Source organism: Mauremys reevesii, linkage group 4, assembly GCF_016161935.1.
Source record: "Mauremys reevesii isolate NIE-2019 linkage group 4, ASM1616193v1, whole genome shotgun sequence".
In the NCBI taxonomy this organism is placed as follows: Eukaryota; Metazoa; Chordata; order Testudines; family Geoemydidae; genus Mauremys; species Mauremys reevesii.
The window spans coordinates 54,250,280-54,273,933 of NC_052626.1; the positions used below are offsets into that span (position 1 = coordinate 54,250,280).

The 23,654-nt window shown below is 37.8% G+C and overlaps 1 long non-coding RNA gene across 3 annotated transcripts; it reads left to right on the top strand.

Moving 5' to 3' along the window:
- Positions 1-289: 289 nt before the first annotated feature.
- LOC120405194 lies at positions 290-21,675 on the top strand. 3 transcript variants are annotated; one of them, XR_005598424.1, is made up of 5 exons: positions 290-571; positions 11,754-11,900; positions 14,405-14,461; positions 19,340-19,368; positions 20,727-21,675. It is a non-coding gene; the product is annotated as an uncharacterized LOC120405194 (long non-coding RNA). The 3 variants fall into 3 exon arrangements; XR_005598422.1 differs by lacking the exon at positions 290-571 and adding an exon at positions 10,497-10,615; XR_005598423.1 differs by lacking the exon at positions 290-571 and adding an exon at positions 11,420-11,476.
- The last annotated feature ends 1,979 nt before the right edge of the window (positions 21,676-23,654 follow it).

The window sequence follows — 23,654 nt, forward strand, 5'->3', positions numbered from 1 at the left end:
ACATTTTCATTCCACAGATTAGGTGTAAATAGCTGCAGATTAGGCGTAAATAGCTGCAGATTCATTGAAGTCAATGTTGCTGCACCTACTGGGTCTGAATTTAGCTCACAGTAGGGCTTGTGTATTACGCTACTGATCGCTACGGCAACATACTGTTTTTCTGCATGACCTAGATGCATTCTCCACTCACACAAAGGAATGTTACAGCACTGAAACAATGTTGTTCTGATCTTGTTCACCAGGGAAACAGATGAACTTCAGAGGTGCCTAAGGCAGCTCTAGATTATACCTTTGGGGGGGTGGTTTTTTACCCGTGCATGGAAGGAGCACACAGTGCTCTTCCTTGTCCTGGGATAATGCGCCCATTTTTGTTTGGCTTGCCTCCTTGCTGCTTATGCTCCTAAAGAGCACATTACTTGCAATGTGCTGCCCACCCTGTTCTAAGCAATGAGGCAGCATCATAATATGTGAGACATTTTTTAAAACTGTTGTTGCCCCTGGATACAGTTACTGTTGTTTCATTATTTTTTTTTCTACTGAAGTTTCAATTGAGATGAAAACTTTTTCATTGGTAAGATTTTGCAGAAAATGTTATGAAATGTAAAGCCCTCTGAAATCAACCAGAGTTTTTCCATTTAAGTTCAATGGGTTTGGCGCATTGTGCACATAGGAACTTCAGAGCATAAAAGCAGTTCTCCTGCCCAAGAGTAACCAGCCAGCTAGCCCACCCCTTTTGCATATAGCTGGGATCTAGTCAGTCAATTCCTCTTGAATGGAAGGCCAAAGGGAAATCAAATGTCAGCCATGGGAGATAAGAATCCCCCTAGACAAACTTCTTTGGTCGAATAAAGATGGTTGAGGTAAAGCACACATAATAGGAAACCTACTTATGTGACTGTAGAGTTTTATCTGGATATAGAGGCCTTCGAATTATTTATTTATACAAAGCAATATCAAACACAATTTCCACTCTAGGGGGAACTCTTAAATAATCAAACAAAAGGTTGTAGCTTCCTTGCCAAGTTATTTGAGGCTTCAAAGTTTAAAAAAAGGAAAAAGAAGCTACAACATGAAGTAATTTGATACACTTTGGCTCTGTTCCTATGAATCTGTTTCTCTCCACCTTCCACACAACATATTGTTTAAGTCTTGGCTATTTTTTCTCACCCTTCTGCCCTGATAAGAATAGAAAGAAAAACATAAAAGTGGACTTAAATTGTGTTAACCTTTTTCAAAATGTATGTACAGTACAGGGGTAAGGGGGGGTGTATAACAGTCATCAGCACAGCCAACCCTTTTTTTAGTCCCATGCACACTGCAACACCTCAGAGGAACTTTGTCAAATCTCTCTTTAATACAGAGCATCAGAAAAGGGTTCACACAGAATAAAAATAAAGCTAATCTAATAAATACAAACATACAATGGGAGAAAATAATCTCAACACAAAATTGAATAAAAGCTGCATCAAAAAGACAATGAAGTCATTTTTCTGTCTGATTAGTTAAGTAAACAGCTGACTAAAATTAATGTAGGTCACAGACAGATTACACAGTGGGTTAAATTCACCAGATTTTCAGCTCTGCTGACGTGAGTTCAAATTGTGGACAAAACCCTGGGGTTAATGATCTTCTCCTAGTCCCCATATGTGCGTACCCTTAAACCACTTATAGTTTGGCAGCCTCGGCACAGGAAAGGGCCAGGACAGGGTAGCAAGAGGTTTGCATGGGAGAAATAGGGCCACATATAAAAATAAAACCCTCACTACTAGCAAAACTAATGAAAAACCCATGGCCGGATGCAATACTGGGACTCTTAGTTGGAAGATCACAAAATGCAGTTCAGGAAAGAAAGGCAGAAATGGCTTTATGCCATCTTTGTGTTCTGCTATTTCTGGTTGTCCAAGGGGCCAGAATGACCCTCAATATATGTTGATATATATTAGAATAGGCCCAGAGGCGGCTCTGATTTATTGCAACCTTACACAGCTACTGAGGTTTGTTCCGTAGCCCAGAACAGCCAAAGCACAGGGTGCTTCAGTCACTCATCATTTTGCCCACCCCAGCCCCACCTCAGCCTATTCCTATGCCAGGGACTACACAGGAGAGTAGTTCAAGGGCTGCCTATGGCAGCCCTATACTACCACCATGCTTGGGGATGTAGGCGCTGGAACTAGGGGTGCTAGAGGTATGGCAGTGCCCCCGGCATGAAGTGATTTCCAACATACACAGGGTTTACAGTTTGGTTCAGAGTAGCAGCCGTGTTAGTCTGTATCCGCAAAAAGAACAGGAGTACTTGTGGCACCTTAGAGACTAACAAATTTATTGTAGCATAAGCTTTCGTGGGCTACAGCTCCATACACATGCATCTGATGAAGTGGGCTGTAGCCCACGAAAGCTTATGCTACAATAAATTTGTTAGTCTCTAAGGTGCCACAAGTACTCCTGTTCTTTTTTAGTTTGGTTCAATGACTCTTAGTGCTCCCACTATGCAAATTATTCCAGAGCCCTTGCGTGGGGATACAGATTTTCAGAAAAAGGAGTTTCTCTTACGCATTCCAATATTGAGAAATTTGTTTTCATTCTGAATCAGAACAAGAAGTCTCAAAATTTCTCACAGAATGAAAATTCCAACAAACAAACAAATAAATAAATAAATAAATAAATAATTTGAGACCATTGAAATATTTTGTTTTGATAAGGTCTAATTGGTTCATTTTGATAAGTTAAAGAAGTTGCATTCTGACTTTATCATTCTGAGTTATTTGACTTTGTTTTCTATGTAATATTAAATGTATTAATAGAATATAATACTAACATTAATATTTAATATAATACAAGTCAAAACGAAATAGTCAAAATGATTTGTGTCAGCTTTTTCCCATAGAAAATTTTGTTGAAATCATAATATTCCTGCTAAATGTTTTGATTTAGAAGAAAGTACACTTTTTGACAGAAGAGTGTTCCATGGCAAAATTTTCCACCAGCACTACAACTTGGGGATTCCCTAGGGAACAGCAGGTTTTTACCAATTTCACACAAAATTTTTACATTTTTAAAGTGAAAATGGGCCATGTTAAATTGAAGCAAGGCATGATTTTCAATATTGTATATGTAAAATTTACAGATGGCTCACATGTGAAAATGCCACCCATCATACATCAGATATATTTGAAGTTTTCTGCTTTGGATTTTGGAATTACTGGTAGTTTTGCATCTTCAAGGCAGAGTGGCATCAGCAGAGCTGTACTATTAGGTCCTCACTTGATCCTCCTGCCTTAGTGCAGGAGGCTGGACTAGATGATTTTTTGAGGTCCCTTCCAGCTCTACATTTCTATGATTCTATGATGCTCTCATGTAATCAGGGATATGCTAAGATTTGGAGCACTGAAGACTCCACTGAGCAGGAATAACAAATGGGAAAGTAGGCTCCCAACATCCATCAGTGAGACAACTGGGTTCTGAATTCATCTTCATGGTAAAGAAGAGATACCTAAGGCTAGGTCTACATAGCCCATGGCTGGGAGGCCGAGTCGACAGACAGCTGGGCTCATGCTAGAGCTCTAAAAATAACTGTAGGTAGAGCTCTAAAGTTGCGACTTGGGCTCTGAATACATTCTACCACCACCACCTCTCCTGGTCTCTGTAGGAGGGAAAGGGGTTGCAGCCACGCCTGGGGGACAGACCACTGGGTAAGTGAACTTTCACCTGCTGATCACATCCAGCAAAATTAAACTGGGGCAAAACACCAGTTTCTGTGTAAATTATTAGGACTTATTTTCACTATACCAGAAACAATTACATTGTGTGCTTCCTTTCTTACATAGCCAGACAGTTTCTTCTTGCAGTTGGTTTGCTTCATGGTATTGATGGTACTGAGAGAGCACAAAGCCCTCACACAGTGTAGACTCTCTCTCTCTCTCTCTCCTCAGGTTCATTGTATTTCTTTGTGTGATTTTTCCACTCTAAGTCAGGGGAAACTATTAGGAGAGAGACAGATTTCTCTAATGAGCCTAGAGGTAATGCAAAATTCATGTTCTTTCACCTGCAGTTGGGTAAGGCATGATACAAAAATAGAAAAAGGGAGCCGCTGCTCTCTCTCTCTCTCTCTTTTTTCAGAAGCAGGTACCCTGGTTGCTACTGGGCATCATGACCCACTTGTTCATTTTTAGGAAGAAGAGGATACTTTCAATGGGAGAAACTCAAGCATTAGATTTGCTCCTTGGAGCATTAATAAAAGGGCTCAGTTAGCTTCATCTCATTATTTTACTATGAGTATTGACTTTGGCCTAGAGTCATGTATAGATAAAATGGTGCAAGGTCTTGTCCTAAGTGATTACTCAGAATTACAAATCATTTCATGTGTAACTGAATACTGCAGCCTAGCTGGCAACCTGCCCCTTGCTTTCCCCACCTCCAGCCCCCCTTCGCCTCTAATAAGAGTGTGAATCCAGCTTTGGCTGAAGAGGCAATTAATCTTATTCACTGAGATCTGAATTTTAATTCACCAGCATGAGAAGAACATACTTGCCTATCACATGGCATTATGCCAACAAAGATTTCAGAAAAATGGTTAATAAGTGCCTCAGTAGCAGGCAAGCAACAAGCAGCATATAACTGTATATATGTCCTTTCTCTAACAGTGTAAATTCTATTAGACAGGACTGTTTTTTAGTGTTTGTAATTGGCTGATCACATCTGATCATGTATAAAGGTTACCCTCTAAATGTATGTGTTTTAAAAGAAATGAGCAAGAAAGTGAGAAAAATAAATTTTAGTAGCACTGGGATTCTAAAAGCCCATTATTTTTAAGAGTACAGAGAGGATCAATAAAATAAAGGGACACATAAAAGCACTAGGTACTCTTGGTACATCCAAATAAAATAAAATTGAAAGCGTAAGGTTCAACTTGTAAAGCACTGGACAGGAGATGAACACATAGTCTGTTAGGGATATACCAGGTTTCCTGAGTGCATCTCCTGTGCTATATTTTAGCAATTTTCCCCTGAGCAAGACCCTAGCATTTTGTCCAAGGCTTCTTTCAAATCTAGACTTGGTGGGAAGGAAAAATAAAAATCTTGAAGCAGTTTCTTTGTGCAAGTACCTATGAGCAAGTATATGATTTAAGATATGTCCCTGCTTAGTCAGATATCAAATTCCTGTAAGGTCACAAAACAGATTTTCCCCTCTAGTTTAGTACTTCCCTAAACAGTATAAAATGCCTTCAGTCAGCCACTATACCAAGCCATCAAAGACATAAAAGTGCCTGCTCACAAATGAATCTTAGATTCAATAATAAAAAATATATATAATAGTTTATTTACTAAATATGATAAGATCTTTTATGGGAATATGGCATTGGCAACACTTTTGGATACAACCATTATTCCTACATTTTTAAAAAATGGATCAAAATATAGAAAGCAGTATGGTATTTACAGCAGTTATTTTGTTATTGTGTATTTTGTAATATCATTTTGTAAAGATGATATTAGTATCTTAAAAGAATACAATGTCATTTCATTGTTTAGAATATAACAGACTAAACAATATGGCCCCAATTCTGCAAGCAATTTAAGGACAGGGCTAGTCCACTGAAACCAGTGAGGCCTTGACCTTGCCAAATGGGGGCCTAAATTATTAACTATGAACTTTAGCGATATGTAATGGATCTAGCATTGCAATAATTGCTTTGTAGGAGCATATGTATTTTTGGAATTGACAGGGTAGCTGTTCATTTTTCTGTTCAAATGTATATGTGTTTTTAATGTTCTTTGAGAAACCTTTTCAGGTCTTTAAAATGGAAATAATTGTAATTTATACTATAAGTTTTATCTAAAGGGTACCAGCTATTTAAAATTTTTCAACAATTGGGGAAATACTTCACAGACATAGTTTGAAATTTAGCCCCTTCTAGTTAAACTCTAAAGATTTATACAACATGCAGACCTGTGTTTAACCCCTTGGTGTGATTGGTTCCATTGCCTGTGCCACTGCTAAGTACTTAAGTATCAGGAAATAATGACTCCTGGAAAAAGGGGTTAATCTTGCAGTTTCTGGAGCTATTCTTAAGAGCTTTCTTGACAGAGTGTTGCATGGAATACATTTGGTTGTTATAATTATTATAACTAGCTGAGGGCTCATTATGTGATAGGATGTACTCAATAAATCTTTTGCCAAGCTGTGGTCACTTTACATGTCAAGTCATATTTCTACTTTTTAGAGTTCAGATTGTCATAGAGAGTTTGCGTGTTTTTGTTCTACCTTTCCACTTCTTCAGTGACATCTCCTGGATTGTTACTCCTGGCTTATAATCATAGCATGAAAATTGCATTTTATCTGTTTCTACTTAAATAAAAAAACAGAAAGAAAGAACCAATAGAAAGCTACACTTTCTAAACACCAGTTCACAACAGGGCTCTGCTATTCCACTTGTTCTTGGGCGCACTTCAGTGACGGGCAGCTGCACAAAACCTTAAAGCAGATAGGTGGATTGTGCAAAGTAAATCAACTGCCTTCTTAGTAAGGATTCCATATGACCTATAGATTCTGCTAGTTCATCATCATTTGACTTATTTAAGAATTAAAGCCAATTTGACATATACAGACCATGAGCTTTCTCATGATGTTTACCTGCACGCATGTGCTTGAAGACATGTACAGTTACCATAGTTGCATGTGCAAATTCAGTTCCTGTTCCTGCACATGCCTCACTAGGCACCTAACTGGCAATGTATGCATATATTTACTAAAGTTTGTATGCACAATGACTGTGGTTGAATTTGCTATCCAGAGCATGCTTTTGCAAGCTCATTTTTTGTACATATGGGCCACTAAAATCTCCATTTTTGAAAACATGATCCTAAATATCTAGTGATACATTATAAAGAACTGGTCAGTTTTAGGGCAGGAGAGACTGATGTTAGTGATATATATATCCCAGAGATTTGACTCCTCCCTATGGGCCCACACAATCCACCATCAATGAGAAACTTGAACAAGTGGAATAACAGAGCCCCGTTGTGAACTGGGAGAGTTGTTACTTTTGACATACCATTTGACTGGCATTACAATGTTCTCTAAAGAAAAATAAAGTTATGAGGATCAAACTTGATTTCATGCAAAATAAGCTTAAAGTTTGCATCTGAGTTGGTGGTGTAGCCAAAAAGATAAGTGTAAATTGAGAAGAAATTCAGAGGAATGGGAACTCATTCCAAAGTATATCCACTGTTATTGATCAGATTCTCTAACACTCCTGACTATTGTTACTTTTGACATACCATTTGACTGGCATTACAATGTTCTCTAAAGAAAAATAAAGTTATGAGGATCAAACTTGATTTCATGCAAAATAAGCTTAAAGTTTGCATCTGAGTTGGTGGTGTAGCCAAAAAGATAAGTGTAAATTGAGAAGAAATTCAGAGGAATGGGAACTCATTCCAAAGTATATCCACTGTTATTGATCAGATTCTCTAACACTCCTGACTATTGTTACTTTTGACATACCATTTGACTGGCATTACAATGTTCTCTAAAGAAAAATAAAGTTATGAGGATCAAACTTGATTTCATGCAAAATAAGCTTAAAGTTTGCATCTGAGTTGGTGGTGTAGCCAAAAAGATAAGTGTAAATTGAGAAGAAATTCAGAGGAATGGGAACTCATTCCAAAGTATATCCACTGTTATTGATCAGATTCTCTAACACTCCTGACTATTAGAAAGGTGAAGGGACAATGACTTGTATTCACAATCCTAGAACTGGTCAAAATTTTGAAAATTAAAAAAAAAGTGTTTTTTTTTAATTAATGAAATATGTGTGGGTTTTTATACTAGTTTATAGAATCACTGACATTTTTCAAAATTTAAAAATGTTGATAAAATTTTTTGAGATTTTTTTTCTGGCATTTTTTACCAACTCTGCACCAACCATTCAGACCATCTCTGGGAAAGCAGAAACACATTAAATGAATTTATGAGTTAACATTTTGATTAAACACTGTGCTAGAAGACAGATTCTGACACGTGATGTTTTAACATCCCTTAGTGAAGGAGATCTGGCACACTGACCATAGGATGGGCCAGCTTGGCAGGAGCTGCTCTACTGGGAGTAGAGAAAGGATGCTCTTGCCAGCTGTTAAGAAAATGAGGTGTTCACCTAGTAAAATGCCTAGTAATGATTCATATTAGTAAAATAGTTTCTTTGTGGCCATTAATTGAATTGTTTCTTGTGCAGTGCTCTTTCCTTTTTAACACAAATGACTGGATAGCATAGCTTTCACTGACCTCCAATGACATAGGGAGATGCGAAATCTGCTGAGCTCCACTGGCAGGGGTGGCACTGGGGTGTGAGGATGGGCAGATGTTTGCAAACTATGTTTGCTCAGAGGTTTCACTAAGGTAAAGCGGCCTTAAAATGTGAAGCCCTACTTTTGCAGTCTGCCCATGATATGTACTGTATCAGCATACTCCCTTGCTGCCCTGCCCATGCTTCCTCTCTTACTTGTGCTGCCCTTTCTGCAGGTGACATTGGTCAGCTGTAGACTTCCCAGAAGGATGAGGGATGTAGATATCTTTCTAAATAGTTCCCTTCGGAATAGATTTTATGCAGCTGGGACCTTGTGCCAGCGTTGGGTCTGAATGTATCTTTAAATATTATGGGCAGAAGATCTGTGCTTTAATAATAGTTAGAACTTTGTAGGTGTGCACCATGAAAATTGAAAGGGCTTGAGATTTAGGGCCAGATTATTCCCTTTCTTCACCCATTTACACTGATGTAATCTCATTGGCTTCAGTGAAGTCACTCTGTTTTACACTGGGGTAAGTGAGATCAGAATCAAGCCGAGAGGCTTCTTCATTCCAACTCTGGATTTTATACTGACTTTTATATATTAATTTATTAACATTTATAAAACCTCGATTTCCAAGATACAGGCCTTGGTGGAACCATCTGGTGAGAAAGAATGCTTATCTGATGAAAGTCAAAATTTAGGAACAGGTCTTCAACCTGTGTAAATCTGATTTATTCCAGATGAGTCTCTGGCCTTCTGAGTCCAACTATTTTCCTTCTTTTACAATGCCTTTTTGATTTAGGCTTGTGTACACATGTTCCATTACTGAATTATAGCATGTTATTCAGTATCTATTCATTAAACTTTAGGATCTCAATGCTAATGGAGATAGGAAAGGATTAAAAATGAATATGCACTGCAGAAAACAGTGGGCTTCTCTTATTTTTCTTCTATTTTGTAGGTGGGGAAAACAATTAAAGGACATTATGAGAGGAGGGGGGAAACACAAGTGAAACCCTATCAGAGTTTTTTTATTGATCACAGAAAGCTGGCATTAAGCATTCTCCAGCCAAAACTCAAATGAATATCAGATTCATTTTAAAGAGTCTGCATCATGTTTCCCTGCATTGGGATTTTCTTACTTTATAGTGCATGGAACACAGAGGGCAGATGATATAGCTTAGGTGTAGGTAATCCCCTATCCTGAGAGAGATTTGTAGACTCAGTGATCATGTAAATTATTAATTAAAAGTAGAGGAAAAAGAAAAGAGTAAACAGATTTGGTATGTGACCATGTTATTTGCTTTTAGCTTTGATAACCTCTCACATTTAATTACATGTAAAAGGCTTTCTTGTATCACTTGTCAAAATTACAAAAATAGATATTTTCTACTTCCTCTCTGGCACTTTTAGGTGTCCTATGAAAACCACAACAGGGTATTGAATGTATATGTTTGTCTGGGTGACTACTCTGCAAATCAAGATGGATGGGATTTTTTTACTTTAATTAGTAAGCCCAGCTGGTCCCTGAGAAGGAGAGTGGGTTTGATTTTGTGGGACTTCTAGGCTATTGTACCACCAAAGTTTCAGTGATTCATTAGAGAACTGGCTTTCACTGGTTTAAGTCTCTCCAGCAGGGGATCTCGACAATTTAGGCTGAGATCATGGATGGGGAGTGATCTAATACAAATGCTAACATATTGTGTAGGGATTTATCATATAATGGGAGACGCGTTTATTTTAGCTAGTTCTGACTCCGACAATCATAAAACAGTCAAAAGGATTTTCATATACTTCTAGCAGAATTCCCAAATCTTATCTCTTTTATTACCAGTTTTTTTCAGTGTTGACTCACTCCATCGCCCCCACCCGCAAAGAGACACTTCTTTTGAGATCAAGGCTTAAGGGCTATCCAGGCTGCACAAGTTTGGTTCTGGACTTTCATTTGCTATTTCAGTCTGAAGTCACCTCTTTCTAGAGGAGCTCAGATCTTTCCTTTTCATTCAGCAACTCTTTGTCAATCTGCCTTGCCTTGTGTGGGAGAGCTACAGCTCCATTCAACAGCCAAGAGAGGTTGCTACAAGCACAAAGCAGCTGGACCCTTATCTTAATGGAACCCCTCTGTATGTTAAAAGGTTTCCACTAGTCCAGGCACTACTGGTGACAAGCTGATTTCTAATTAAACCTGACATTTCTATGTGGCAGCATATAATACTGCTACCAAGCCACCATCTTTTAAAATGTGATTTTCTACTAGGGTTTTGTATTTAGCAAGACTTTAGGGAGCTATATTTGCTGCTGGGGTTTTCTGCTGGTTTGCTAAATATACAGTAAGTAGCTCTGCACTCTGTTTTAAAACTTAATAAGTTTTTACAACTTATATCAATACCCCATAACTGAAAGTGTGTAATGATTCTTAGAGATGGGTGGTCCAATCCTGTTACAGATGGCCCATGTGCTGGTGTCATAAATGACCATTTTATAGATGGATAATGTACTAGAGTCATAATTCTTTATTGCTGATGGTTATTGCACTAGATCATGACCCTTGGATATTGAAAGTCAGTTTTTAATATCACAACCATTTAGGGAGGTTAATGGACTAGGTTTTGCAGTTTTTGACCTTTTGCTGCTGAGGGTTAGAAGGTTGCATTTGTGCACTAAACTACCAGAACATATCTGTTTATTTATCTTAGCTGTAATAGACATAGTTGCTATTTTCTCAAGAAGCTAAGAGCAGTGTGACTTGCAAGAAGCTAAGTTGTCAGAGCTGCAGCTTGTGAGAAATGTGCAATATGAGATTATGCAATTCTTATTAATGAAATAGTGTTTGTTAACTTTTAATCCTTATGATGTTTTATGCACAAAAATATAGTTGACGTTAGACTTTATCTGGTAGAAAAAAAAATGAAATCATCAGTCCTGATTAAAGAAATGTTTAAGGGGTCATGGAAGGTTATGTGGTTGGCTAAGCTACCTATTTGTGGCTGGTTCAGGTGATTTGTGTACCCATCTGAAATGGTCACAGGGGATTTATCACAAGGCTTACGCCTTGCTGTTTAAGTGCATGACTTCCCTTGCTTCAGAAACCATTTCTCCTGTGCTATAAAATGTCTGCAACATAAAGGCAGCCATTTTAGTGCTTCTCTGACAGTAAACCTGGCATTAGGACTGTGGCATCAATAATGATAGTGAGTACAGCACATAAACATAACAAAAAATTAAAAACCAGGTTTTCTTCCTTTTACTAGCCCAAACTAATTTGTTTTTATTTAGGAAGTAAAAGCTGTGGGGAGAGAAGGGAGGGCAAAGGAAAGATGCCTCTGAGCTTTACAGTAGTCAAACACATTGAGGGAGGAAACAGTCATTAAATCCTGGGTGTAAAGAAAAACAATATATTTTTTTAAAAGAAGTTTGTTTTTAAATATAAATGTGTGTTTTGATTTTTTTTATCTTGTTTCCTAAAAGGGATCTAATGAAGAGAGACCTTGACAACAGAGCCAGAGAGATGGTGAAATCATGGGAGCAAGAAGTGGGGACACTAAAGAGAAAAAGTCAAAACATAACAGCATCTCTAAAGATTGCCACCCAACCAAAGCTCCTATGGCAAAAGCTGTAAGCCTAAAATTTCTGCATAGTTCTGGTTACATGTGCATGCTACATAAACCGGCATATTAAATCAATTCTCTTCAGAAAGTATATTTGCAGCCTTCTCAATCATTTCCAGTGTAAAAGCTGGATTTTTACTTAGTTATTTTAAAGGCTTTCCAAACAGCATTTGTTATTACTATTATTTCTTCATAAAGTTACTTATGTATTAATTCTACAGTACTATGCCTCTGTGGGGAGGTTTAGAGGCAAACAAAGCATGTTCCGACCTCAGAGAGTTTATAAAAGATTTCATTCAGACCCAACAGATCTGAATTTTTCATCCCTATTTATCCTTCTTCTGCTCATCCCCACCACCTTTTCTTTAACTGCTTCTTCTTGTCTATTTCAGAAGGGCAGGTGGGAGTGTGGCACTTTCACTTGCGAAGTCTGCAATGCTGAATGATTCCAATATAATCAAACTACACTTTTATAGTGTCCCTTTCTGCCATGCAGCCCAGAGTGCTAACAGACTAATAAAATTAGCAGCTCAGATAATGATGAGCAGGGCAGGTCAAACAAAACAATCTTTGAGCCTTGGAACTGAACCTGAAATGGTATCGGTCACAAACAGGCCAGAGACAGCGATGAGGGGTGGTGAGATAGGACTTAGCCAAATCCCGAACATAGATATTTGGGGAGTATTTTTGATGCACTAGAAGATGGATCCTGTATGCTGCTGAGTACCTCCTGCAAGTTAACAGGAAGTCAAAGTAGACTAAATTAGTTTCAGTCAATAGGAACTGAGAGAACTCAGCACCTTGCAGAATCAGGCCCTAACACCCAACCTGTTTGTTTTTGTTTTGTTTTGGGTTTTGGGGTGGGTTTATTTTGTAATCAGTTTCCTATCAGAACTGTGTTTCTGAGTTATCTAGGTGCAAGGGATATTTCTAACTCTAGCTCATCTGTAGTTGATTATCTGATTTTACCTTCAGCTTGACTCCATTTGCAATGAAAAAAAGATATCAGTTAACCAAATGTTGATGTGATGAAGTACTTCTGATGTGGATTTTTTCCCCCAGGAATGTTTGGGGAGATAAAAGTCAACAGTACATTTGCAGCTTGAGTTTATGGAAATTTCCTGAACTCAACCAAAAAGCTTACGGATTTCACTGCGCGATAGGCAATGTTTCTTTATTATGGGGATCTAATCCAAAACTGACAAAGCTGCCATATAAATTGAGGGGGAGGGGGTGGAGAGAAGATATCTTTTGAGATTTACACTGGTGCAAGTTAGGTGCAAGTGCTTTTTGCCTATCAAATGGGTGACCGTCCGATCAATTAACTACAGAATATAGTACTTAAAGTGATGAAGAAAGACATTGGATGGTCAAGTGATTAATGCCAAGCTATCCTTTCCCAGGTTAGAAATCCTAATTGTGTTTAGCACTTACCTCCATCCTCATTGCTATCAATATATGTACAAGATTTTAATTGAGACTGGAAAAAATAAATAATTCTCTCCAGCTTTTTCTAAAAAAAAATAAAAAATCTCTTTTTACGGAAACAAAACAAAAAGACATAGCATAGTTAAATGTATCATTCTTTTCCCTATCTGAAACGTGGCTCCTGAGGGATAATAGTGTTGAATTGCTCAGTTACATATTTTGTATTTCCTTCCTTTTTTACTATTTCTCTTCCCCTTCTCCTTTACTCATTGCTTACTCCTTTTTTGTTTGTACAATGTTCTTTTATTCTGAGCAATATAACATTTTAGTTCTTGTAATAAATGCCTTCATGTGAAGCAGTTCAGCTTAGAGAATGTTATTAGACTGTGCTCTCAGGCAGTGCACCTTCACACGATCAATACAAATCTGGGGTTCTGTTCATTCCTTCTTTGCTTAAATTCCCTGCAAATGTGCAAGAGAAGCAGCAGAGGGTGTCATCAATCATGGGCTACTGTGACATATGCTGAAACCTGACCAATGTTGAGATGTTTTAATAAGGCATCCATTAAAACCCTCAAATAAATTGCAATTTGAAAACAGAACATAATACCGGCCAAGTTTTCCTCATCCATCTTGTGGCATGTCATGTAATGTAATTGCACTGTTAATTTATCCAAGAACTTTCTCAGTACACTGTTTCATTGGCATTGCTTAATTTCCCTGAAGACTATTTGTGTATATGTGTGTGTGCACGTGTGTGTCTGCTTCTGCTTCGGGGGTAGAGTAATGTTTCTGCTTAGCATGGCATTAGCCAGAGAGCTAATCAAAGATTTGAAATGTTTGACATTTTGTCAATGGCTCCTCAGCTTTCTGATGTAGCCTCACCAGCTCTGGCCTAGAGCATGACCCCCTTCCTCCTCCTTGCCCAACTTGCCATTGGTTTATGCCCCTCAAGAGTGGGATCACTCACAGTGCCTGTGGATCCCATCAATAAATATTGACAAAAGGGTTTAGGGGCCATTTAAGATCGCAAAGCAATGGCACTCAAAATAAGACAATACTGATTTCTGTTCCCTTGCTCAGGATGTGTGCATGGAGTTTTGACAAGGATGAGGAAAACGTGAAGCTGTAAATCAATAGGTAGGAATGAAAAAGTGTTTTTGTAGAATAATGTCAAAGTGATTACATTTAATATATTTTTTTAAAACGGGGCTGGGAGGAAATATACAGGCAAGATCTCATATATATTTCTTTGTCTTCCACGCATAAATCTAAAAATAAGCAATGCAATTCCTCATATAGAGCTGCATCAGCAGATTTTTTCACTTTTATTTATTCTTCTGGGTTTTTTTACTCAATTGTTTATCTCTTTTTGCTGTGAAAGAAACCATTTATAGGCATAACACAGGGCTGCCATGTACATTCAGTTAAAATCTAGTCTGCCACTCTAACTATAATACCAATCAGATATTGGCTTAAATCTATTAAATGTCTTCTCAAGGTCCTCCATTTTGAAGAATTAATGGGAGTAGACAAACAAAGGGTGCTGACTATTTTTTTCAACAAAATGAAATCACTGCTATATATCAAACGATAATAATAAATAGTTATCAAAATAAATAAACAAGGGCAATTACATTTATCTTCTACAACTGATATCTGTTAGGACAACATTCACTTTTTTAGTAGGGTTGGTCCGAATGTCAAATTTGGCTTCACTGATTTTAGATGTGCTGTAGGCATGTATCTAATCAAAAATTTTGGCCTTTAAGAGTCTGGTTTTCAGAAGTGCTCAGGATGACAGATATTGCAATCCCTATCATATATTTGGGGATCATTGTATTCAGTTTACGGTTTACATACTGAGGTTCAAACTGGATTTTCCAGAAACTAGGAGAAAAAAGAAAAAACTTGGGATATATAAATGCTGAGTTTAAACAGACTCAGGGCCTTCATTTTGAGTGAGCAATCGGACAGGACATTTTGCCTAACAGGAGGCCCTAATTCTACTGAAGAGTTGGAATGGCTGTGGCCTACGAGGGCCTAAAAGACTGAGGGGTGATTTCTGGTATGTTTATTACTAAGCATGTAGGAACTTTTATTGTCTTTATGTGTTTTCTCTGTGGTATTTTGTCAAAAAAAAAATTCTTCTCAGAAAGCTGTGTGGGAACTTGTAAATCTTGTAACTGCAGGCACACACAGATCATTGTCCTCGGAGAAAAAGCAAAGCACAGGGGGTGGTGTTTAGACATACTGGCTTACTGGAGGTATCACAGTGTATGGCAGGAATATACAGCCTTTAATTACTGTCAGAAGGGAGTGGGCAGGGGTCCCTGCCCAGAGACAGGTGATTGATAGAGTCCTGAAACCTGACTGGGCACTCCTGGAGTGGACACAAAGTCCAGGCACAGTTATCATAAAATGATGACACTCAACACCCCAAATTCCACTGGAAGTCATTGGGAATGGCAAGTACTCAGCACCTCTGAAAACCAGGCTCTGAATGTCCAGGGGTGAGTAGCGAGGGTATTAAGTGCATTACGGATTTTCAAGCCATTGTACTTCTAGAATCCAGCTCATCACTTTAAGTACTGTGAGATCATTTAAGAAAAAAAAAAAGCTCTATTTTCTACAAGCACCTGACGTTTCATTTTTTGCCATCAAATTTAGGCATCAAAATATAATGCATTTTAGCAAAGGCATATATACGAGGAAATCTTACTGCTGTCACTAACAAGGGTTTCCTTCCATGTATGGAGGGCACTTGACAAAAGCAACAGAACAATAGATATTATCCATCAAAAAGCCTGAATAGTTAGGGCTCAAAGCATTATTTATATGGACTTCAGCTACAATCCTGCTAATAATCAACATTTTCAGAAAAGTAAGTGTGCATTTGTCTGCAGAAAAAAATGTGCATTTGCTCACTTAATTTTTCCATGCAATTACCATAATTTCACATCCAAATTAAGCAACTCTATGCACATACACTTCCTTGAAAGTCAGGTCTTATCTGCAGCATACATGCCGTCCCTTTTTTATCCTTAAACATTTAAAATAATAAATTTAAAAGTGCTTTAAAAATTATTTCTGTTCAATCAGTCTTAAAAATCCTCATTGTGATTATCTAAGGGTGATTTTTTTAATCCATTATGCAGTGAACATCGGTGAAACCACCCAGTTTTGCCACTGATTACAATGACATATCATTAGTGCAATAATCATATTACTTACATTTTTTTTATTTTCAATTTATGGAAAATTCAAATACCAGGGTAACATTATTTAGCTAAAACAGGACAAAGAAATATTTTTAAGGGTGACCATTGTCCTGTGTGTATGAACTACTGCTTTGGATTAAACTGACATTTCATTTCCACTCTTGAAATTCATGAGAGTAATGAAACGTCAATACATAGGGAACAGGAACTTCAACTCCTTCAATATAATTCAAGGAAAAGAAGTGAATATGAATATGAAGATATCGATTAATGTGAAAATGTGTGTTTGGTGAATAATTTAAATAAAGTTCTTGTGTTTGTTTTATACAATTTGAGCACGATTCTCACGTATACTAAAATTGCTTTACACTGCTCGTTCTCATTGTGGTTGCTTTTACGTGGCCAGAGCAATGTAGAGCAGTCTTAGGGGCTAGTCTACACTGGCAACGTTAAAGTGCTGCCACGGCAATGCTTTAATGTGGCTTGTGTGGTAACGGCAGAGCGCTGGGAGAGAGCTTTCCCAGCACTCTAAAAAACCACCTCCACGAGGGGCGAAGCTCCCAGCGCTGGTGCACTGTCTACACTGGCACTTTACAGCGCTGAAACTTGCTGCACTCCAGGGTGTGTTTTTTCATACTGCCTGAGCAAGAAAGTTGCAGCGCATAAAGGGTACATCTACATGGCAAACAAAGGTGTGATTGCAGTATGGGTAGGCATATGTAGATGGCTCAGATAACAATGGTAGTGAGAACATGCCAATGTGGGCTTCGGTGCAGGCTAGCTATACCAGTACTAGCCTACCAGGGATTCGGGATATGTACTTGCGTTGCTGGCCCATGTTGGGGTTCATGCTACTGCATCTTCACTGCTATTATTATCCACACTATCTCAATTAAAGCTAGCATGGACATGTCTACCTGTGATGAAATCATACCTTCATTTGTGATGTAGACATACACTTAGTGTAAATGAGACTCAGGCTCGGAGTTTAAAATAAAAAGAAACAACAAAATAGAGTAAGCAGAGGCAAAGCACAAAGAACATACTCATGCATTTAAGATACAGACGTGCACCCTTTATAGAAATCAACGGAATGACTATTTAGTTTCTCAAAGAAGAAACACAGGGACATTTAAAGGATAAGGGTTTGACTGTACAATCCATTGTGGCCTGCCCCAGTTAACCCAGTTAACTCATTTTTTTAAATGAGTTGATTTGTTTTACTTTTTGATTCCCTTTCTATGAGCTCTTTCTTGAACTAATTTACAATTTTTGCATCTATTGCTTGCTTCAGCAATGTGTTCTATATTCACTCACCCTTTGTGTAATTAAATTCTGCTTGAATTGCTTATAGGCTTAAGCTCCCTCCTTAACTTCAATCTGTGACCTCTTGTTTCTGAGTTACTAAAATTATACTGAGCATACCATATATAACCTTGTTTGACTACTAAAATACCTGTGTCTGAATTCAATTTGAAGTTCAGATCTATGGGCAAAAAACTATGTAAACTTACATTTTAATAGAAACCTTAATCCTTAAAAACCCCTAACATTGTTGTTGACATTTTAGAAGCCTAGTGAGATAAAATTCTATTTTACATTATAAAAAAAACCCCAGCCACACACAAAAACCCCAACAATCAACAAGCAAGCAAACAGGAACATGCCCTTCACCCAGCCTGCCCCCCCCCAAAAAAAATTAGTTTCAATATTTTTTACTCCAAACATGGATATGGTTGAATGTTTTAAGCTCCCATTTGCTCTATTTATAATATGCATTTTTATGTACTTTCCTAATGCCCTTGTAGTTATGAGTTTCTTAAAGCAACAGCCTCCTTTTTAACTCCATTGATTTGAAAACAATCCTGGGAAAATGTGCCAGTAAACCAACATGACCACATGCAATGATATTTTCAAGACAACCTCAAGAAAAAACCATTTAAATTTCATAGCATAAATCTGCGTTCCTGCCCAACCTTCTGTTAGCAAGTTGCTTGCAGAACTCTCATGCTAATTCTCCACCAAACCTCCAGTTTTATGAAAGCTATATTTTACCTGTTTGGTTATTTGCAGCCACAGGAGAGTTGAAAAAGGAATATTAGCACCACTCACATTTTATACTGGGAGTCACAGTACTTGGTTGACCCCTTTTACAGGTCCTATTGAATTTCCTATACAAAGGAAATGAAAATGTTTTATATTTAATACAGCAACACATAACAAGAGGTTTAGTTATTATGTGTAGTGCTGCAATTTTCAGCTTTGGTTTCAATGCTTTGAATAGAAGTGAAAGTGAAATTTTCTGCTTTTGTTATTTATCCCTAATCAGCTTTGATATAGCATATATATGATAACGAGAGAGAGATATATATTAGTGGTTTTTACTTCCATTTTACAGCTATGAGCGAATTAGTGAAATGACTTGACTCAAGTCAAAAGCAACTCACACTGGATTAGACCTCATCCACCTACTAATTCCATCCTCCAAAGCTGTTGTTCTAACTACTAGACCATGAAGTCAATATTATGATTTTATTTAGATTGTTCAAATCCTTTCATTACTAAATAGAATACAGAAAATACATGGTGCCCCTACTGAAGTCAGTGGGGGCAAGTACAAGCTGGGTAATAAGAAATGGCTAATTGCAACTGAAATAATGTCCTGAAATCTAAAAAATCATAGGATGGCAAAATTTACTCACTACTGAAATTATAACATTTTTTAAAAATGAAGTATTTGAGGTTTATTCATGAACAATCATACTTTTTATTTTTCTTCTATCCCCAAATAAAATAGGTGTTCAAGTAGCCCACAAAATTTAGAAGGTAAGACTGTCAAATGTAGTTTGTACAAACCAATTACAGGGAACCCTGGGGTTTTTACAACCACTCAACACATACTTTGCACATTTAAAAAAAAATCATACAAGAAGCTTCTTAATAAGAACGGTCATACTGCATCAGACCTATGGTCCATCTAGCCCAGGATCCTGTCTTCTGACGGTGGCCACTGCCAAGTACTTCAGAAGGAATGAACGGGGTGATTATTGAGTGATCTAGCCCCTGTCACCCAGTCCCAGTTTCTGGTAGTTAGAGGCTTAGGACGCCCTAACTATCACCCTAATAACCAGTGATGGACCTGTCCTCCATGAACTTATCTAATTCTTTTTTTGGACCCAGTTACAGTTTTGGCCTTCACAACATCCCATGGCAACAAGTTCCACAGATTGGCTGTGCATTGTGTGAAGTTGTATATCCGTTTGTTTGTTTTCAGCTTACTGCCTATTAATTTCATTGGGTGATTCCTGGTTCTTGTGTTATGGGAAAGGGTAGATAACACTTCCTTATTTGCTTTCTCCACACCAGTCATGATCTTATAGAAGTCTATCAGATCCCCTTCCCTCTGCCATCTCTTTTCCAAGGTGAACAGTCCCAGTCTTTTTAATCTCTCCTCATTTGGAGGCTGTTCCTCCCCCCTAATCATTTTTGTTGTCCTTCTCTGTAACTTTTCCAATTATAATCTCTCTTTTTTTAAATGGAGAAACCAGAACTGAACACAATATTCAAGGTATGAGCATACTGTGGATTTATATATAGTGGAATTATTATATTTTCGGTCTCATTATCTATCCCTCTCCTAATGGTTCCTAATATTCTGTTTGCTTTTTTGACTACTGCTGCACATTGAGCAGATGTTTTCAGAAAACTATCCACAATGACTCCAAAATCTTTTTCTTGAGTGGTAACAGCTAATTTATTCATAGATTCTAGGACTGGAAGGGACCTCGAGAAGTCATTGAGTCCAGTCCCCTGCCCTCATAGCAGGACCAAATACCGTCTAGAGACGACCATCCCTGATAGATATTTATCTTACCTACTCTTAAATATCTCCAGAGATGGAGATTCCACAACCTCCCTAGGCAATTTATTCCAGTGTTTAACCACCCTGACAGTTAGGAACTTTTTCCTAATTTAGACCCCATCCTTTTGTATGTATAGCTAGGATTATGTTTTTCAATGTGCATTAATCAGCACTAAATTTCAATCTGCCATTTTTTGCCCCTTCACTCAGTTTTGTGAGATCCCTTTGTAGCTCTTTGCAGTCTGCTTTAGACTTAACTATCTTGAGTAATTTTCTATCGTCCACAAATTTTGCCACCTCACTGTTTACCCCTTTTTTTCAGATCGCTTATGAATATATTGAACAGCACAGATCCATGGGGGACACCGCTATTCATTGGAACGATTTTCTGAATGTAAATGGCGAAACTTAACTACATGAAGAAAGTAAGATACAGAGCAAAAGGGATAAACATAGTGATGTGATTTTTACATAAGAATGGTCAGAGAAACAGAATTACATAAAGAATATTTTTTTTAAAAAAACCTAAAACTGATTCGACTAATTCTTCTTGGCATTTTCTTCCAAGTTCTAAACTAATTTAGTGCAGGAAAATACAGTACAGTTAGCATTCAACTTTAATTGCAATGAGGTGACAACATACTGAGTAACTCATTATGAGTTGTAGATGTGTTTACAATGAGTTGACAATGTGTTGGATAAAGTGTTCTTCTAAAGTTGTAGATCTATTTACAGTGAGCAGTGGGGGAATGTTCATTAGTTGTCGATTTGTTTGTTTACATTGTTTTCGATTTGCAATTGCGATAAAACAAATTGCAGACTGATAAAGGATGACTGTTTGTGTGCTTTAATGATTTACTGTAGTAGCTTGTCTGAAAAGTACTTAACTCTCCTTCATCTGTCAGTTTCCATTGCAAAAGCTTCCAGTCATAATAGTTTTATTAGCACAGCATGGGCCATTTCTAAGAACATTATGCATCTAAAAAATCTTGGTGCTTTCCTGTTCAGTCTGTTGTATTTTGGCGGGGTGTGCTGAACAGAATTCTTTCTGCTTAGTACAAGCTTATACCTTTTAAGGTTGCAACTTGAGCAGAAATTAATGAGCTCCAAGATGTATAGATCTAAAGCTGGACACAGTCTTTTTCTGAAAATTCTTTTCTAATTGCCGCCAGTCAATGATGTCAGGTGTTTAAAATCCTATTGCTGTCTGCTACTACTACCTAATCCAAAAGGACTATTTAAAAATTACCATCAGGTTATGCTGGGTTATATGACACAATGAAATCCAATATACACTGGAGAGCACTGAAAAGCTCCTTGTTACAGTGCCTCTTTCAATAGTTTGCAGTAATTTGGTATAATCTACATATAATATACTGTGCTGTTGCAGTAACTGTATTCTCTTTCATAACTTCTGTCCAAAATAAAGTACAGACAAAAATAATTTTGTTGCTTGTATTGTTTCCACATCTTATTACACATATTTTCCATCACCATTCCCTGTTGCCCAGGAACAGGTGGGTTTCACAAGTTCTCTGTCTTTCTGAATTATTTTCAAAGAGCATCATATTACATATTCCACTCTCCCTTCTCTCACCACCCTCCACTGTACCCACTGGTAAATGCTGCAAAGACTCATCATCTTGCAATGATTAGAATGGGATATTCATGCAGCCTGATTTGAGTTTCCCACCTAAACTGATGGAACATGGAAGCATGCAAATCCCCACTATAAATAAGGAAAGCCACAGTTTGCACAGATGGAGTTTCAGTTAGGGGTAAATAGCAGTATTGCCAACCTCAAATGTTCAAAAATCATGAGTCAGGCTCACCAAAAATCATGAGATTGGCTTTAAAATCATGAGATTATGTAAAAATAATAGATTTTTATTTGTCTTACTTTTTGAGCCGTAAGGGTATGGTGGGGTCACATTTTGAAGCTTTCTCCACAGCCACGTGGGCTAGAAACTTACTTTTTCTTTTAGAATGAAGACTGAAATCATCACATCTCCACTTGACTCCAGGAACTGGGGCTTTAAGGAAAACAATAATTATCATGAGGCTCGTGACAAAATCATGAGAGTTGGCAACCCTGACTAGAGCTGCATCCATTTATAGCTGCACAGAATTTGTTCCAGTAAATGCAAAGTATAGATACAATTGTGCCCTAAAGAAGTCAGTAGAAGTTTGTCATTGATTTCAGTGTGGCACGAATGAGTCCCAAATCAGAAATATGTGCTGCCATATCCAACTCCACCCTCCAAAATCCTGCTTTCTAATACTAACTGCTAAAGAGAAAGGTAAGATGAGCTCAACACTGGATCACTATGAGAAAATTCTCATGACTGGTGAAAAATCACATATTTCAAAATGAATGGGTGAAAAGGTATTCCTTCTTTCCTCACTTTTTTCCCCCCAAAAATGAAAAGTAGTCTGTGCAGGCAAAAAAACTACCATTTCTGCCTCTGAAAGCAAACACTGGTACTTGTTTTGTATGAGTGTATTCCACATCATATCTGTGTTTTTATATGGGTGCTGCCAATTTTCAGCCACATTCTATTCTCAGATGCTTGCATAGACTTCCTTGTAATGGTTAGTGAGGGTTCCCAATAGATATCCGAGGGAAGAATTTGTTCCTAAAAGCTGATATACTACATATAGCACCAGCTCTAGCTGGTCTAAATTAACAGAGCCCCACTGAAGTGAAGGGAGTTGTCAATTCAGGGAAGTTGAGGATCTGGACCACAATGTCCTGAAAATACGCAAGTTGTCCTCATCAATTTCTCTTAGCTTTTAGAGACATCAGCAATACCTGTAAGCCAGAAGTGTTAACACAGATTTACTAATGTTAAAACAAAACAAAAACAAAAACCCTAGCGATAGTTGCTTGCTCTAAGTTTCATGATTTTCCATCTTTGTTCTTTGCACCTTTTCCTTACTATGCCATTATACAATTCATGTAATGAACACAAGTTTAAGTTTTCAGTCTATTGATCCTTATTAAGCACATGAATTATGGACACTTTGCGCCCACATCAGTTATACACAAAGGAAGGGGCTAGCACCTGTAGAAAGGAGTTCAGCCTCTATGGCCTATCCCTCCCTTCGAGGGCATGGGACCTAGGCAGGCTGGGGGCAAGAAGGGGCTACTGAAGGAGCTGGGTAGGCTCCCCCCGTAATTGTATCGCACAAAATTGTGGGAAGAAGCAAAAAAGTATCTTAATACATCCACTGGCTTGTCACTTCATAC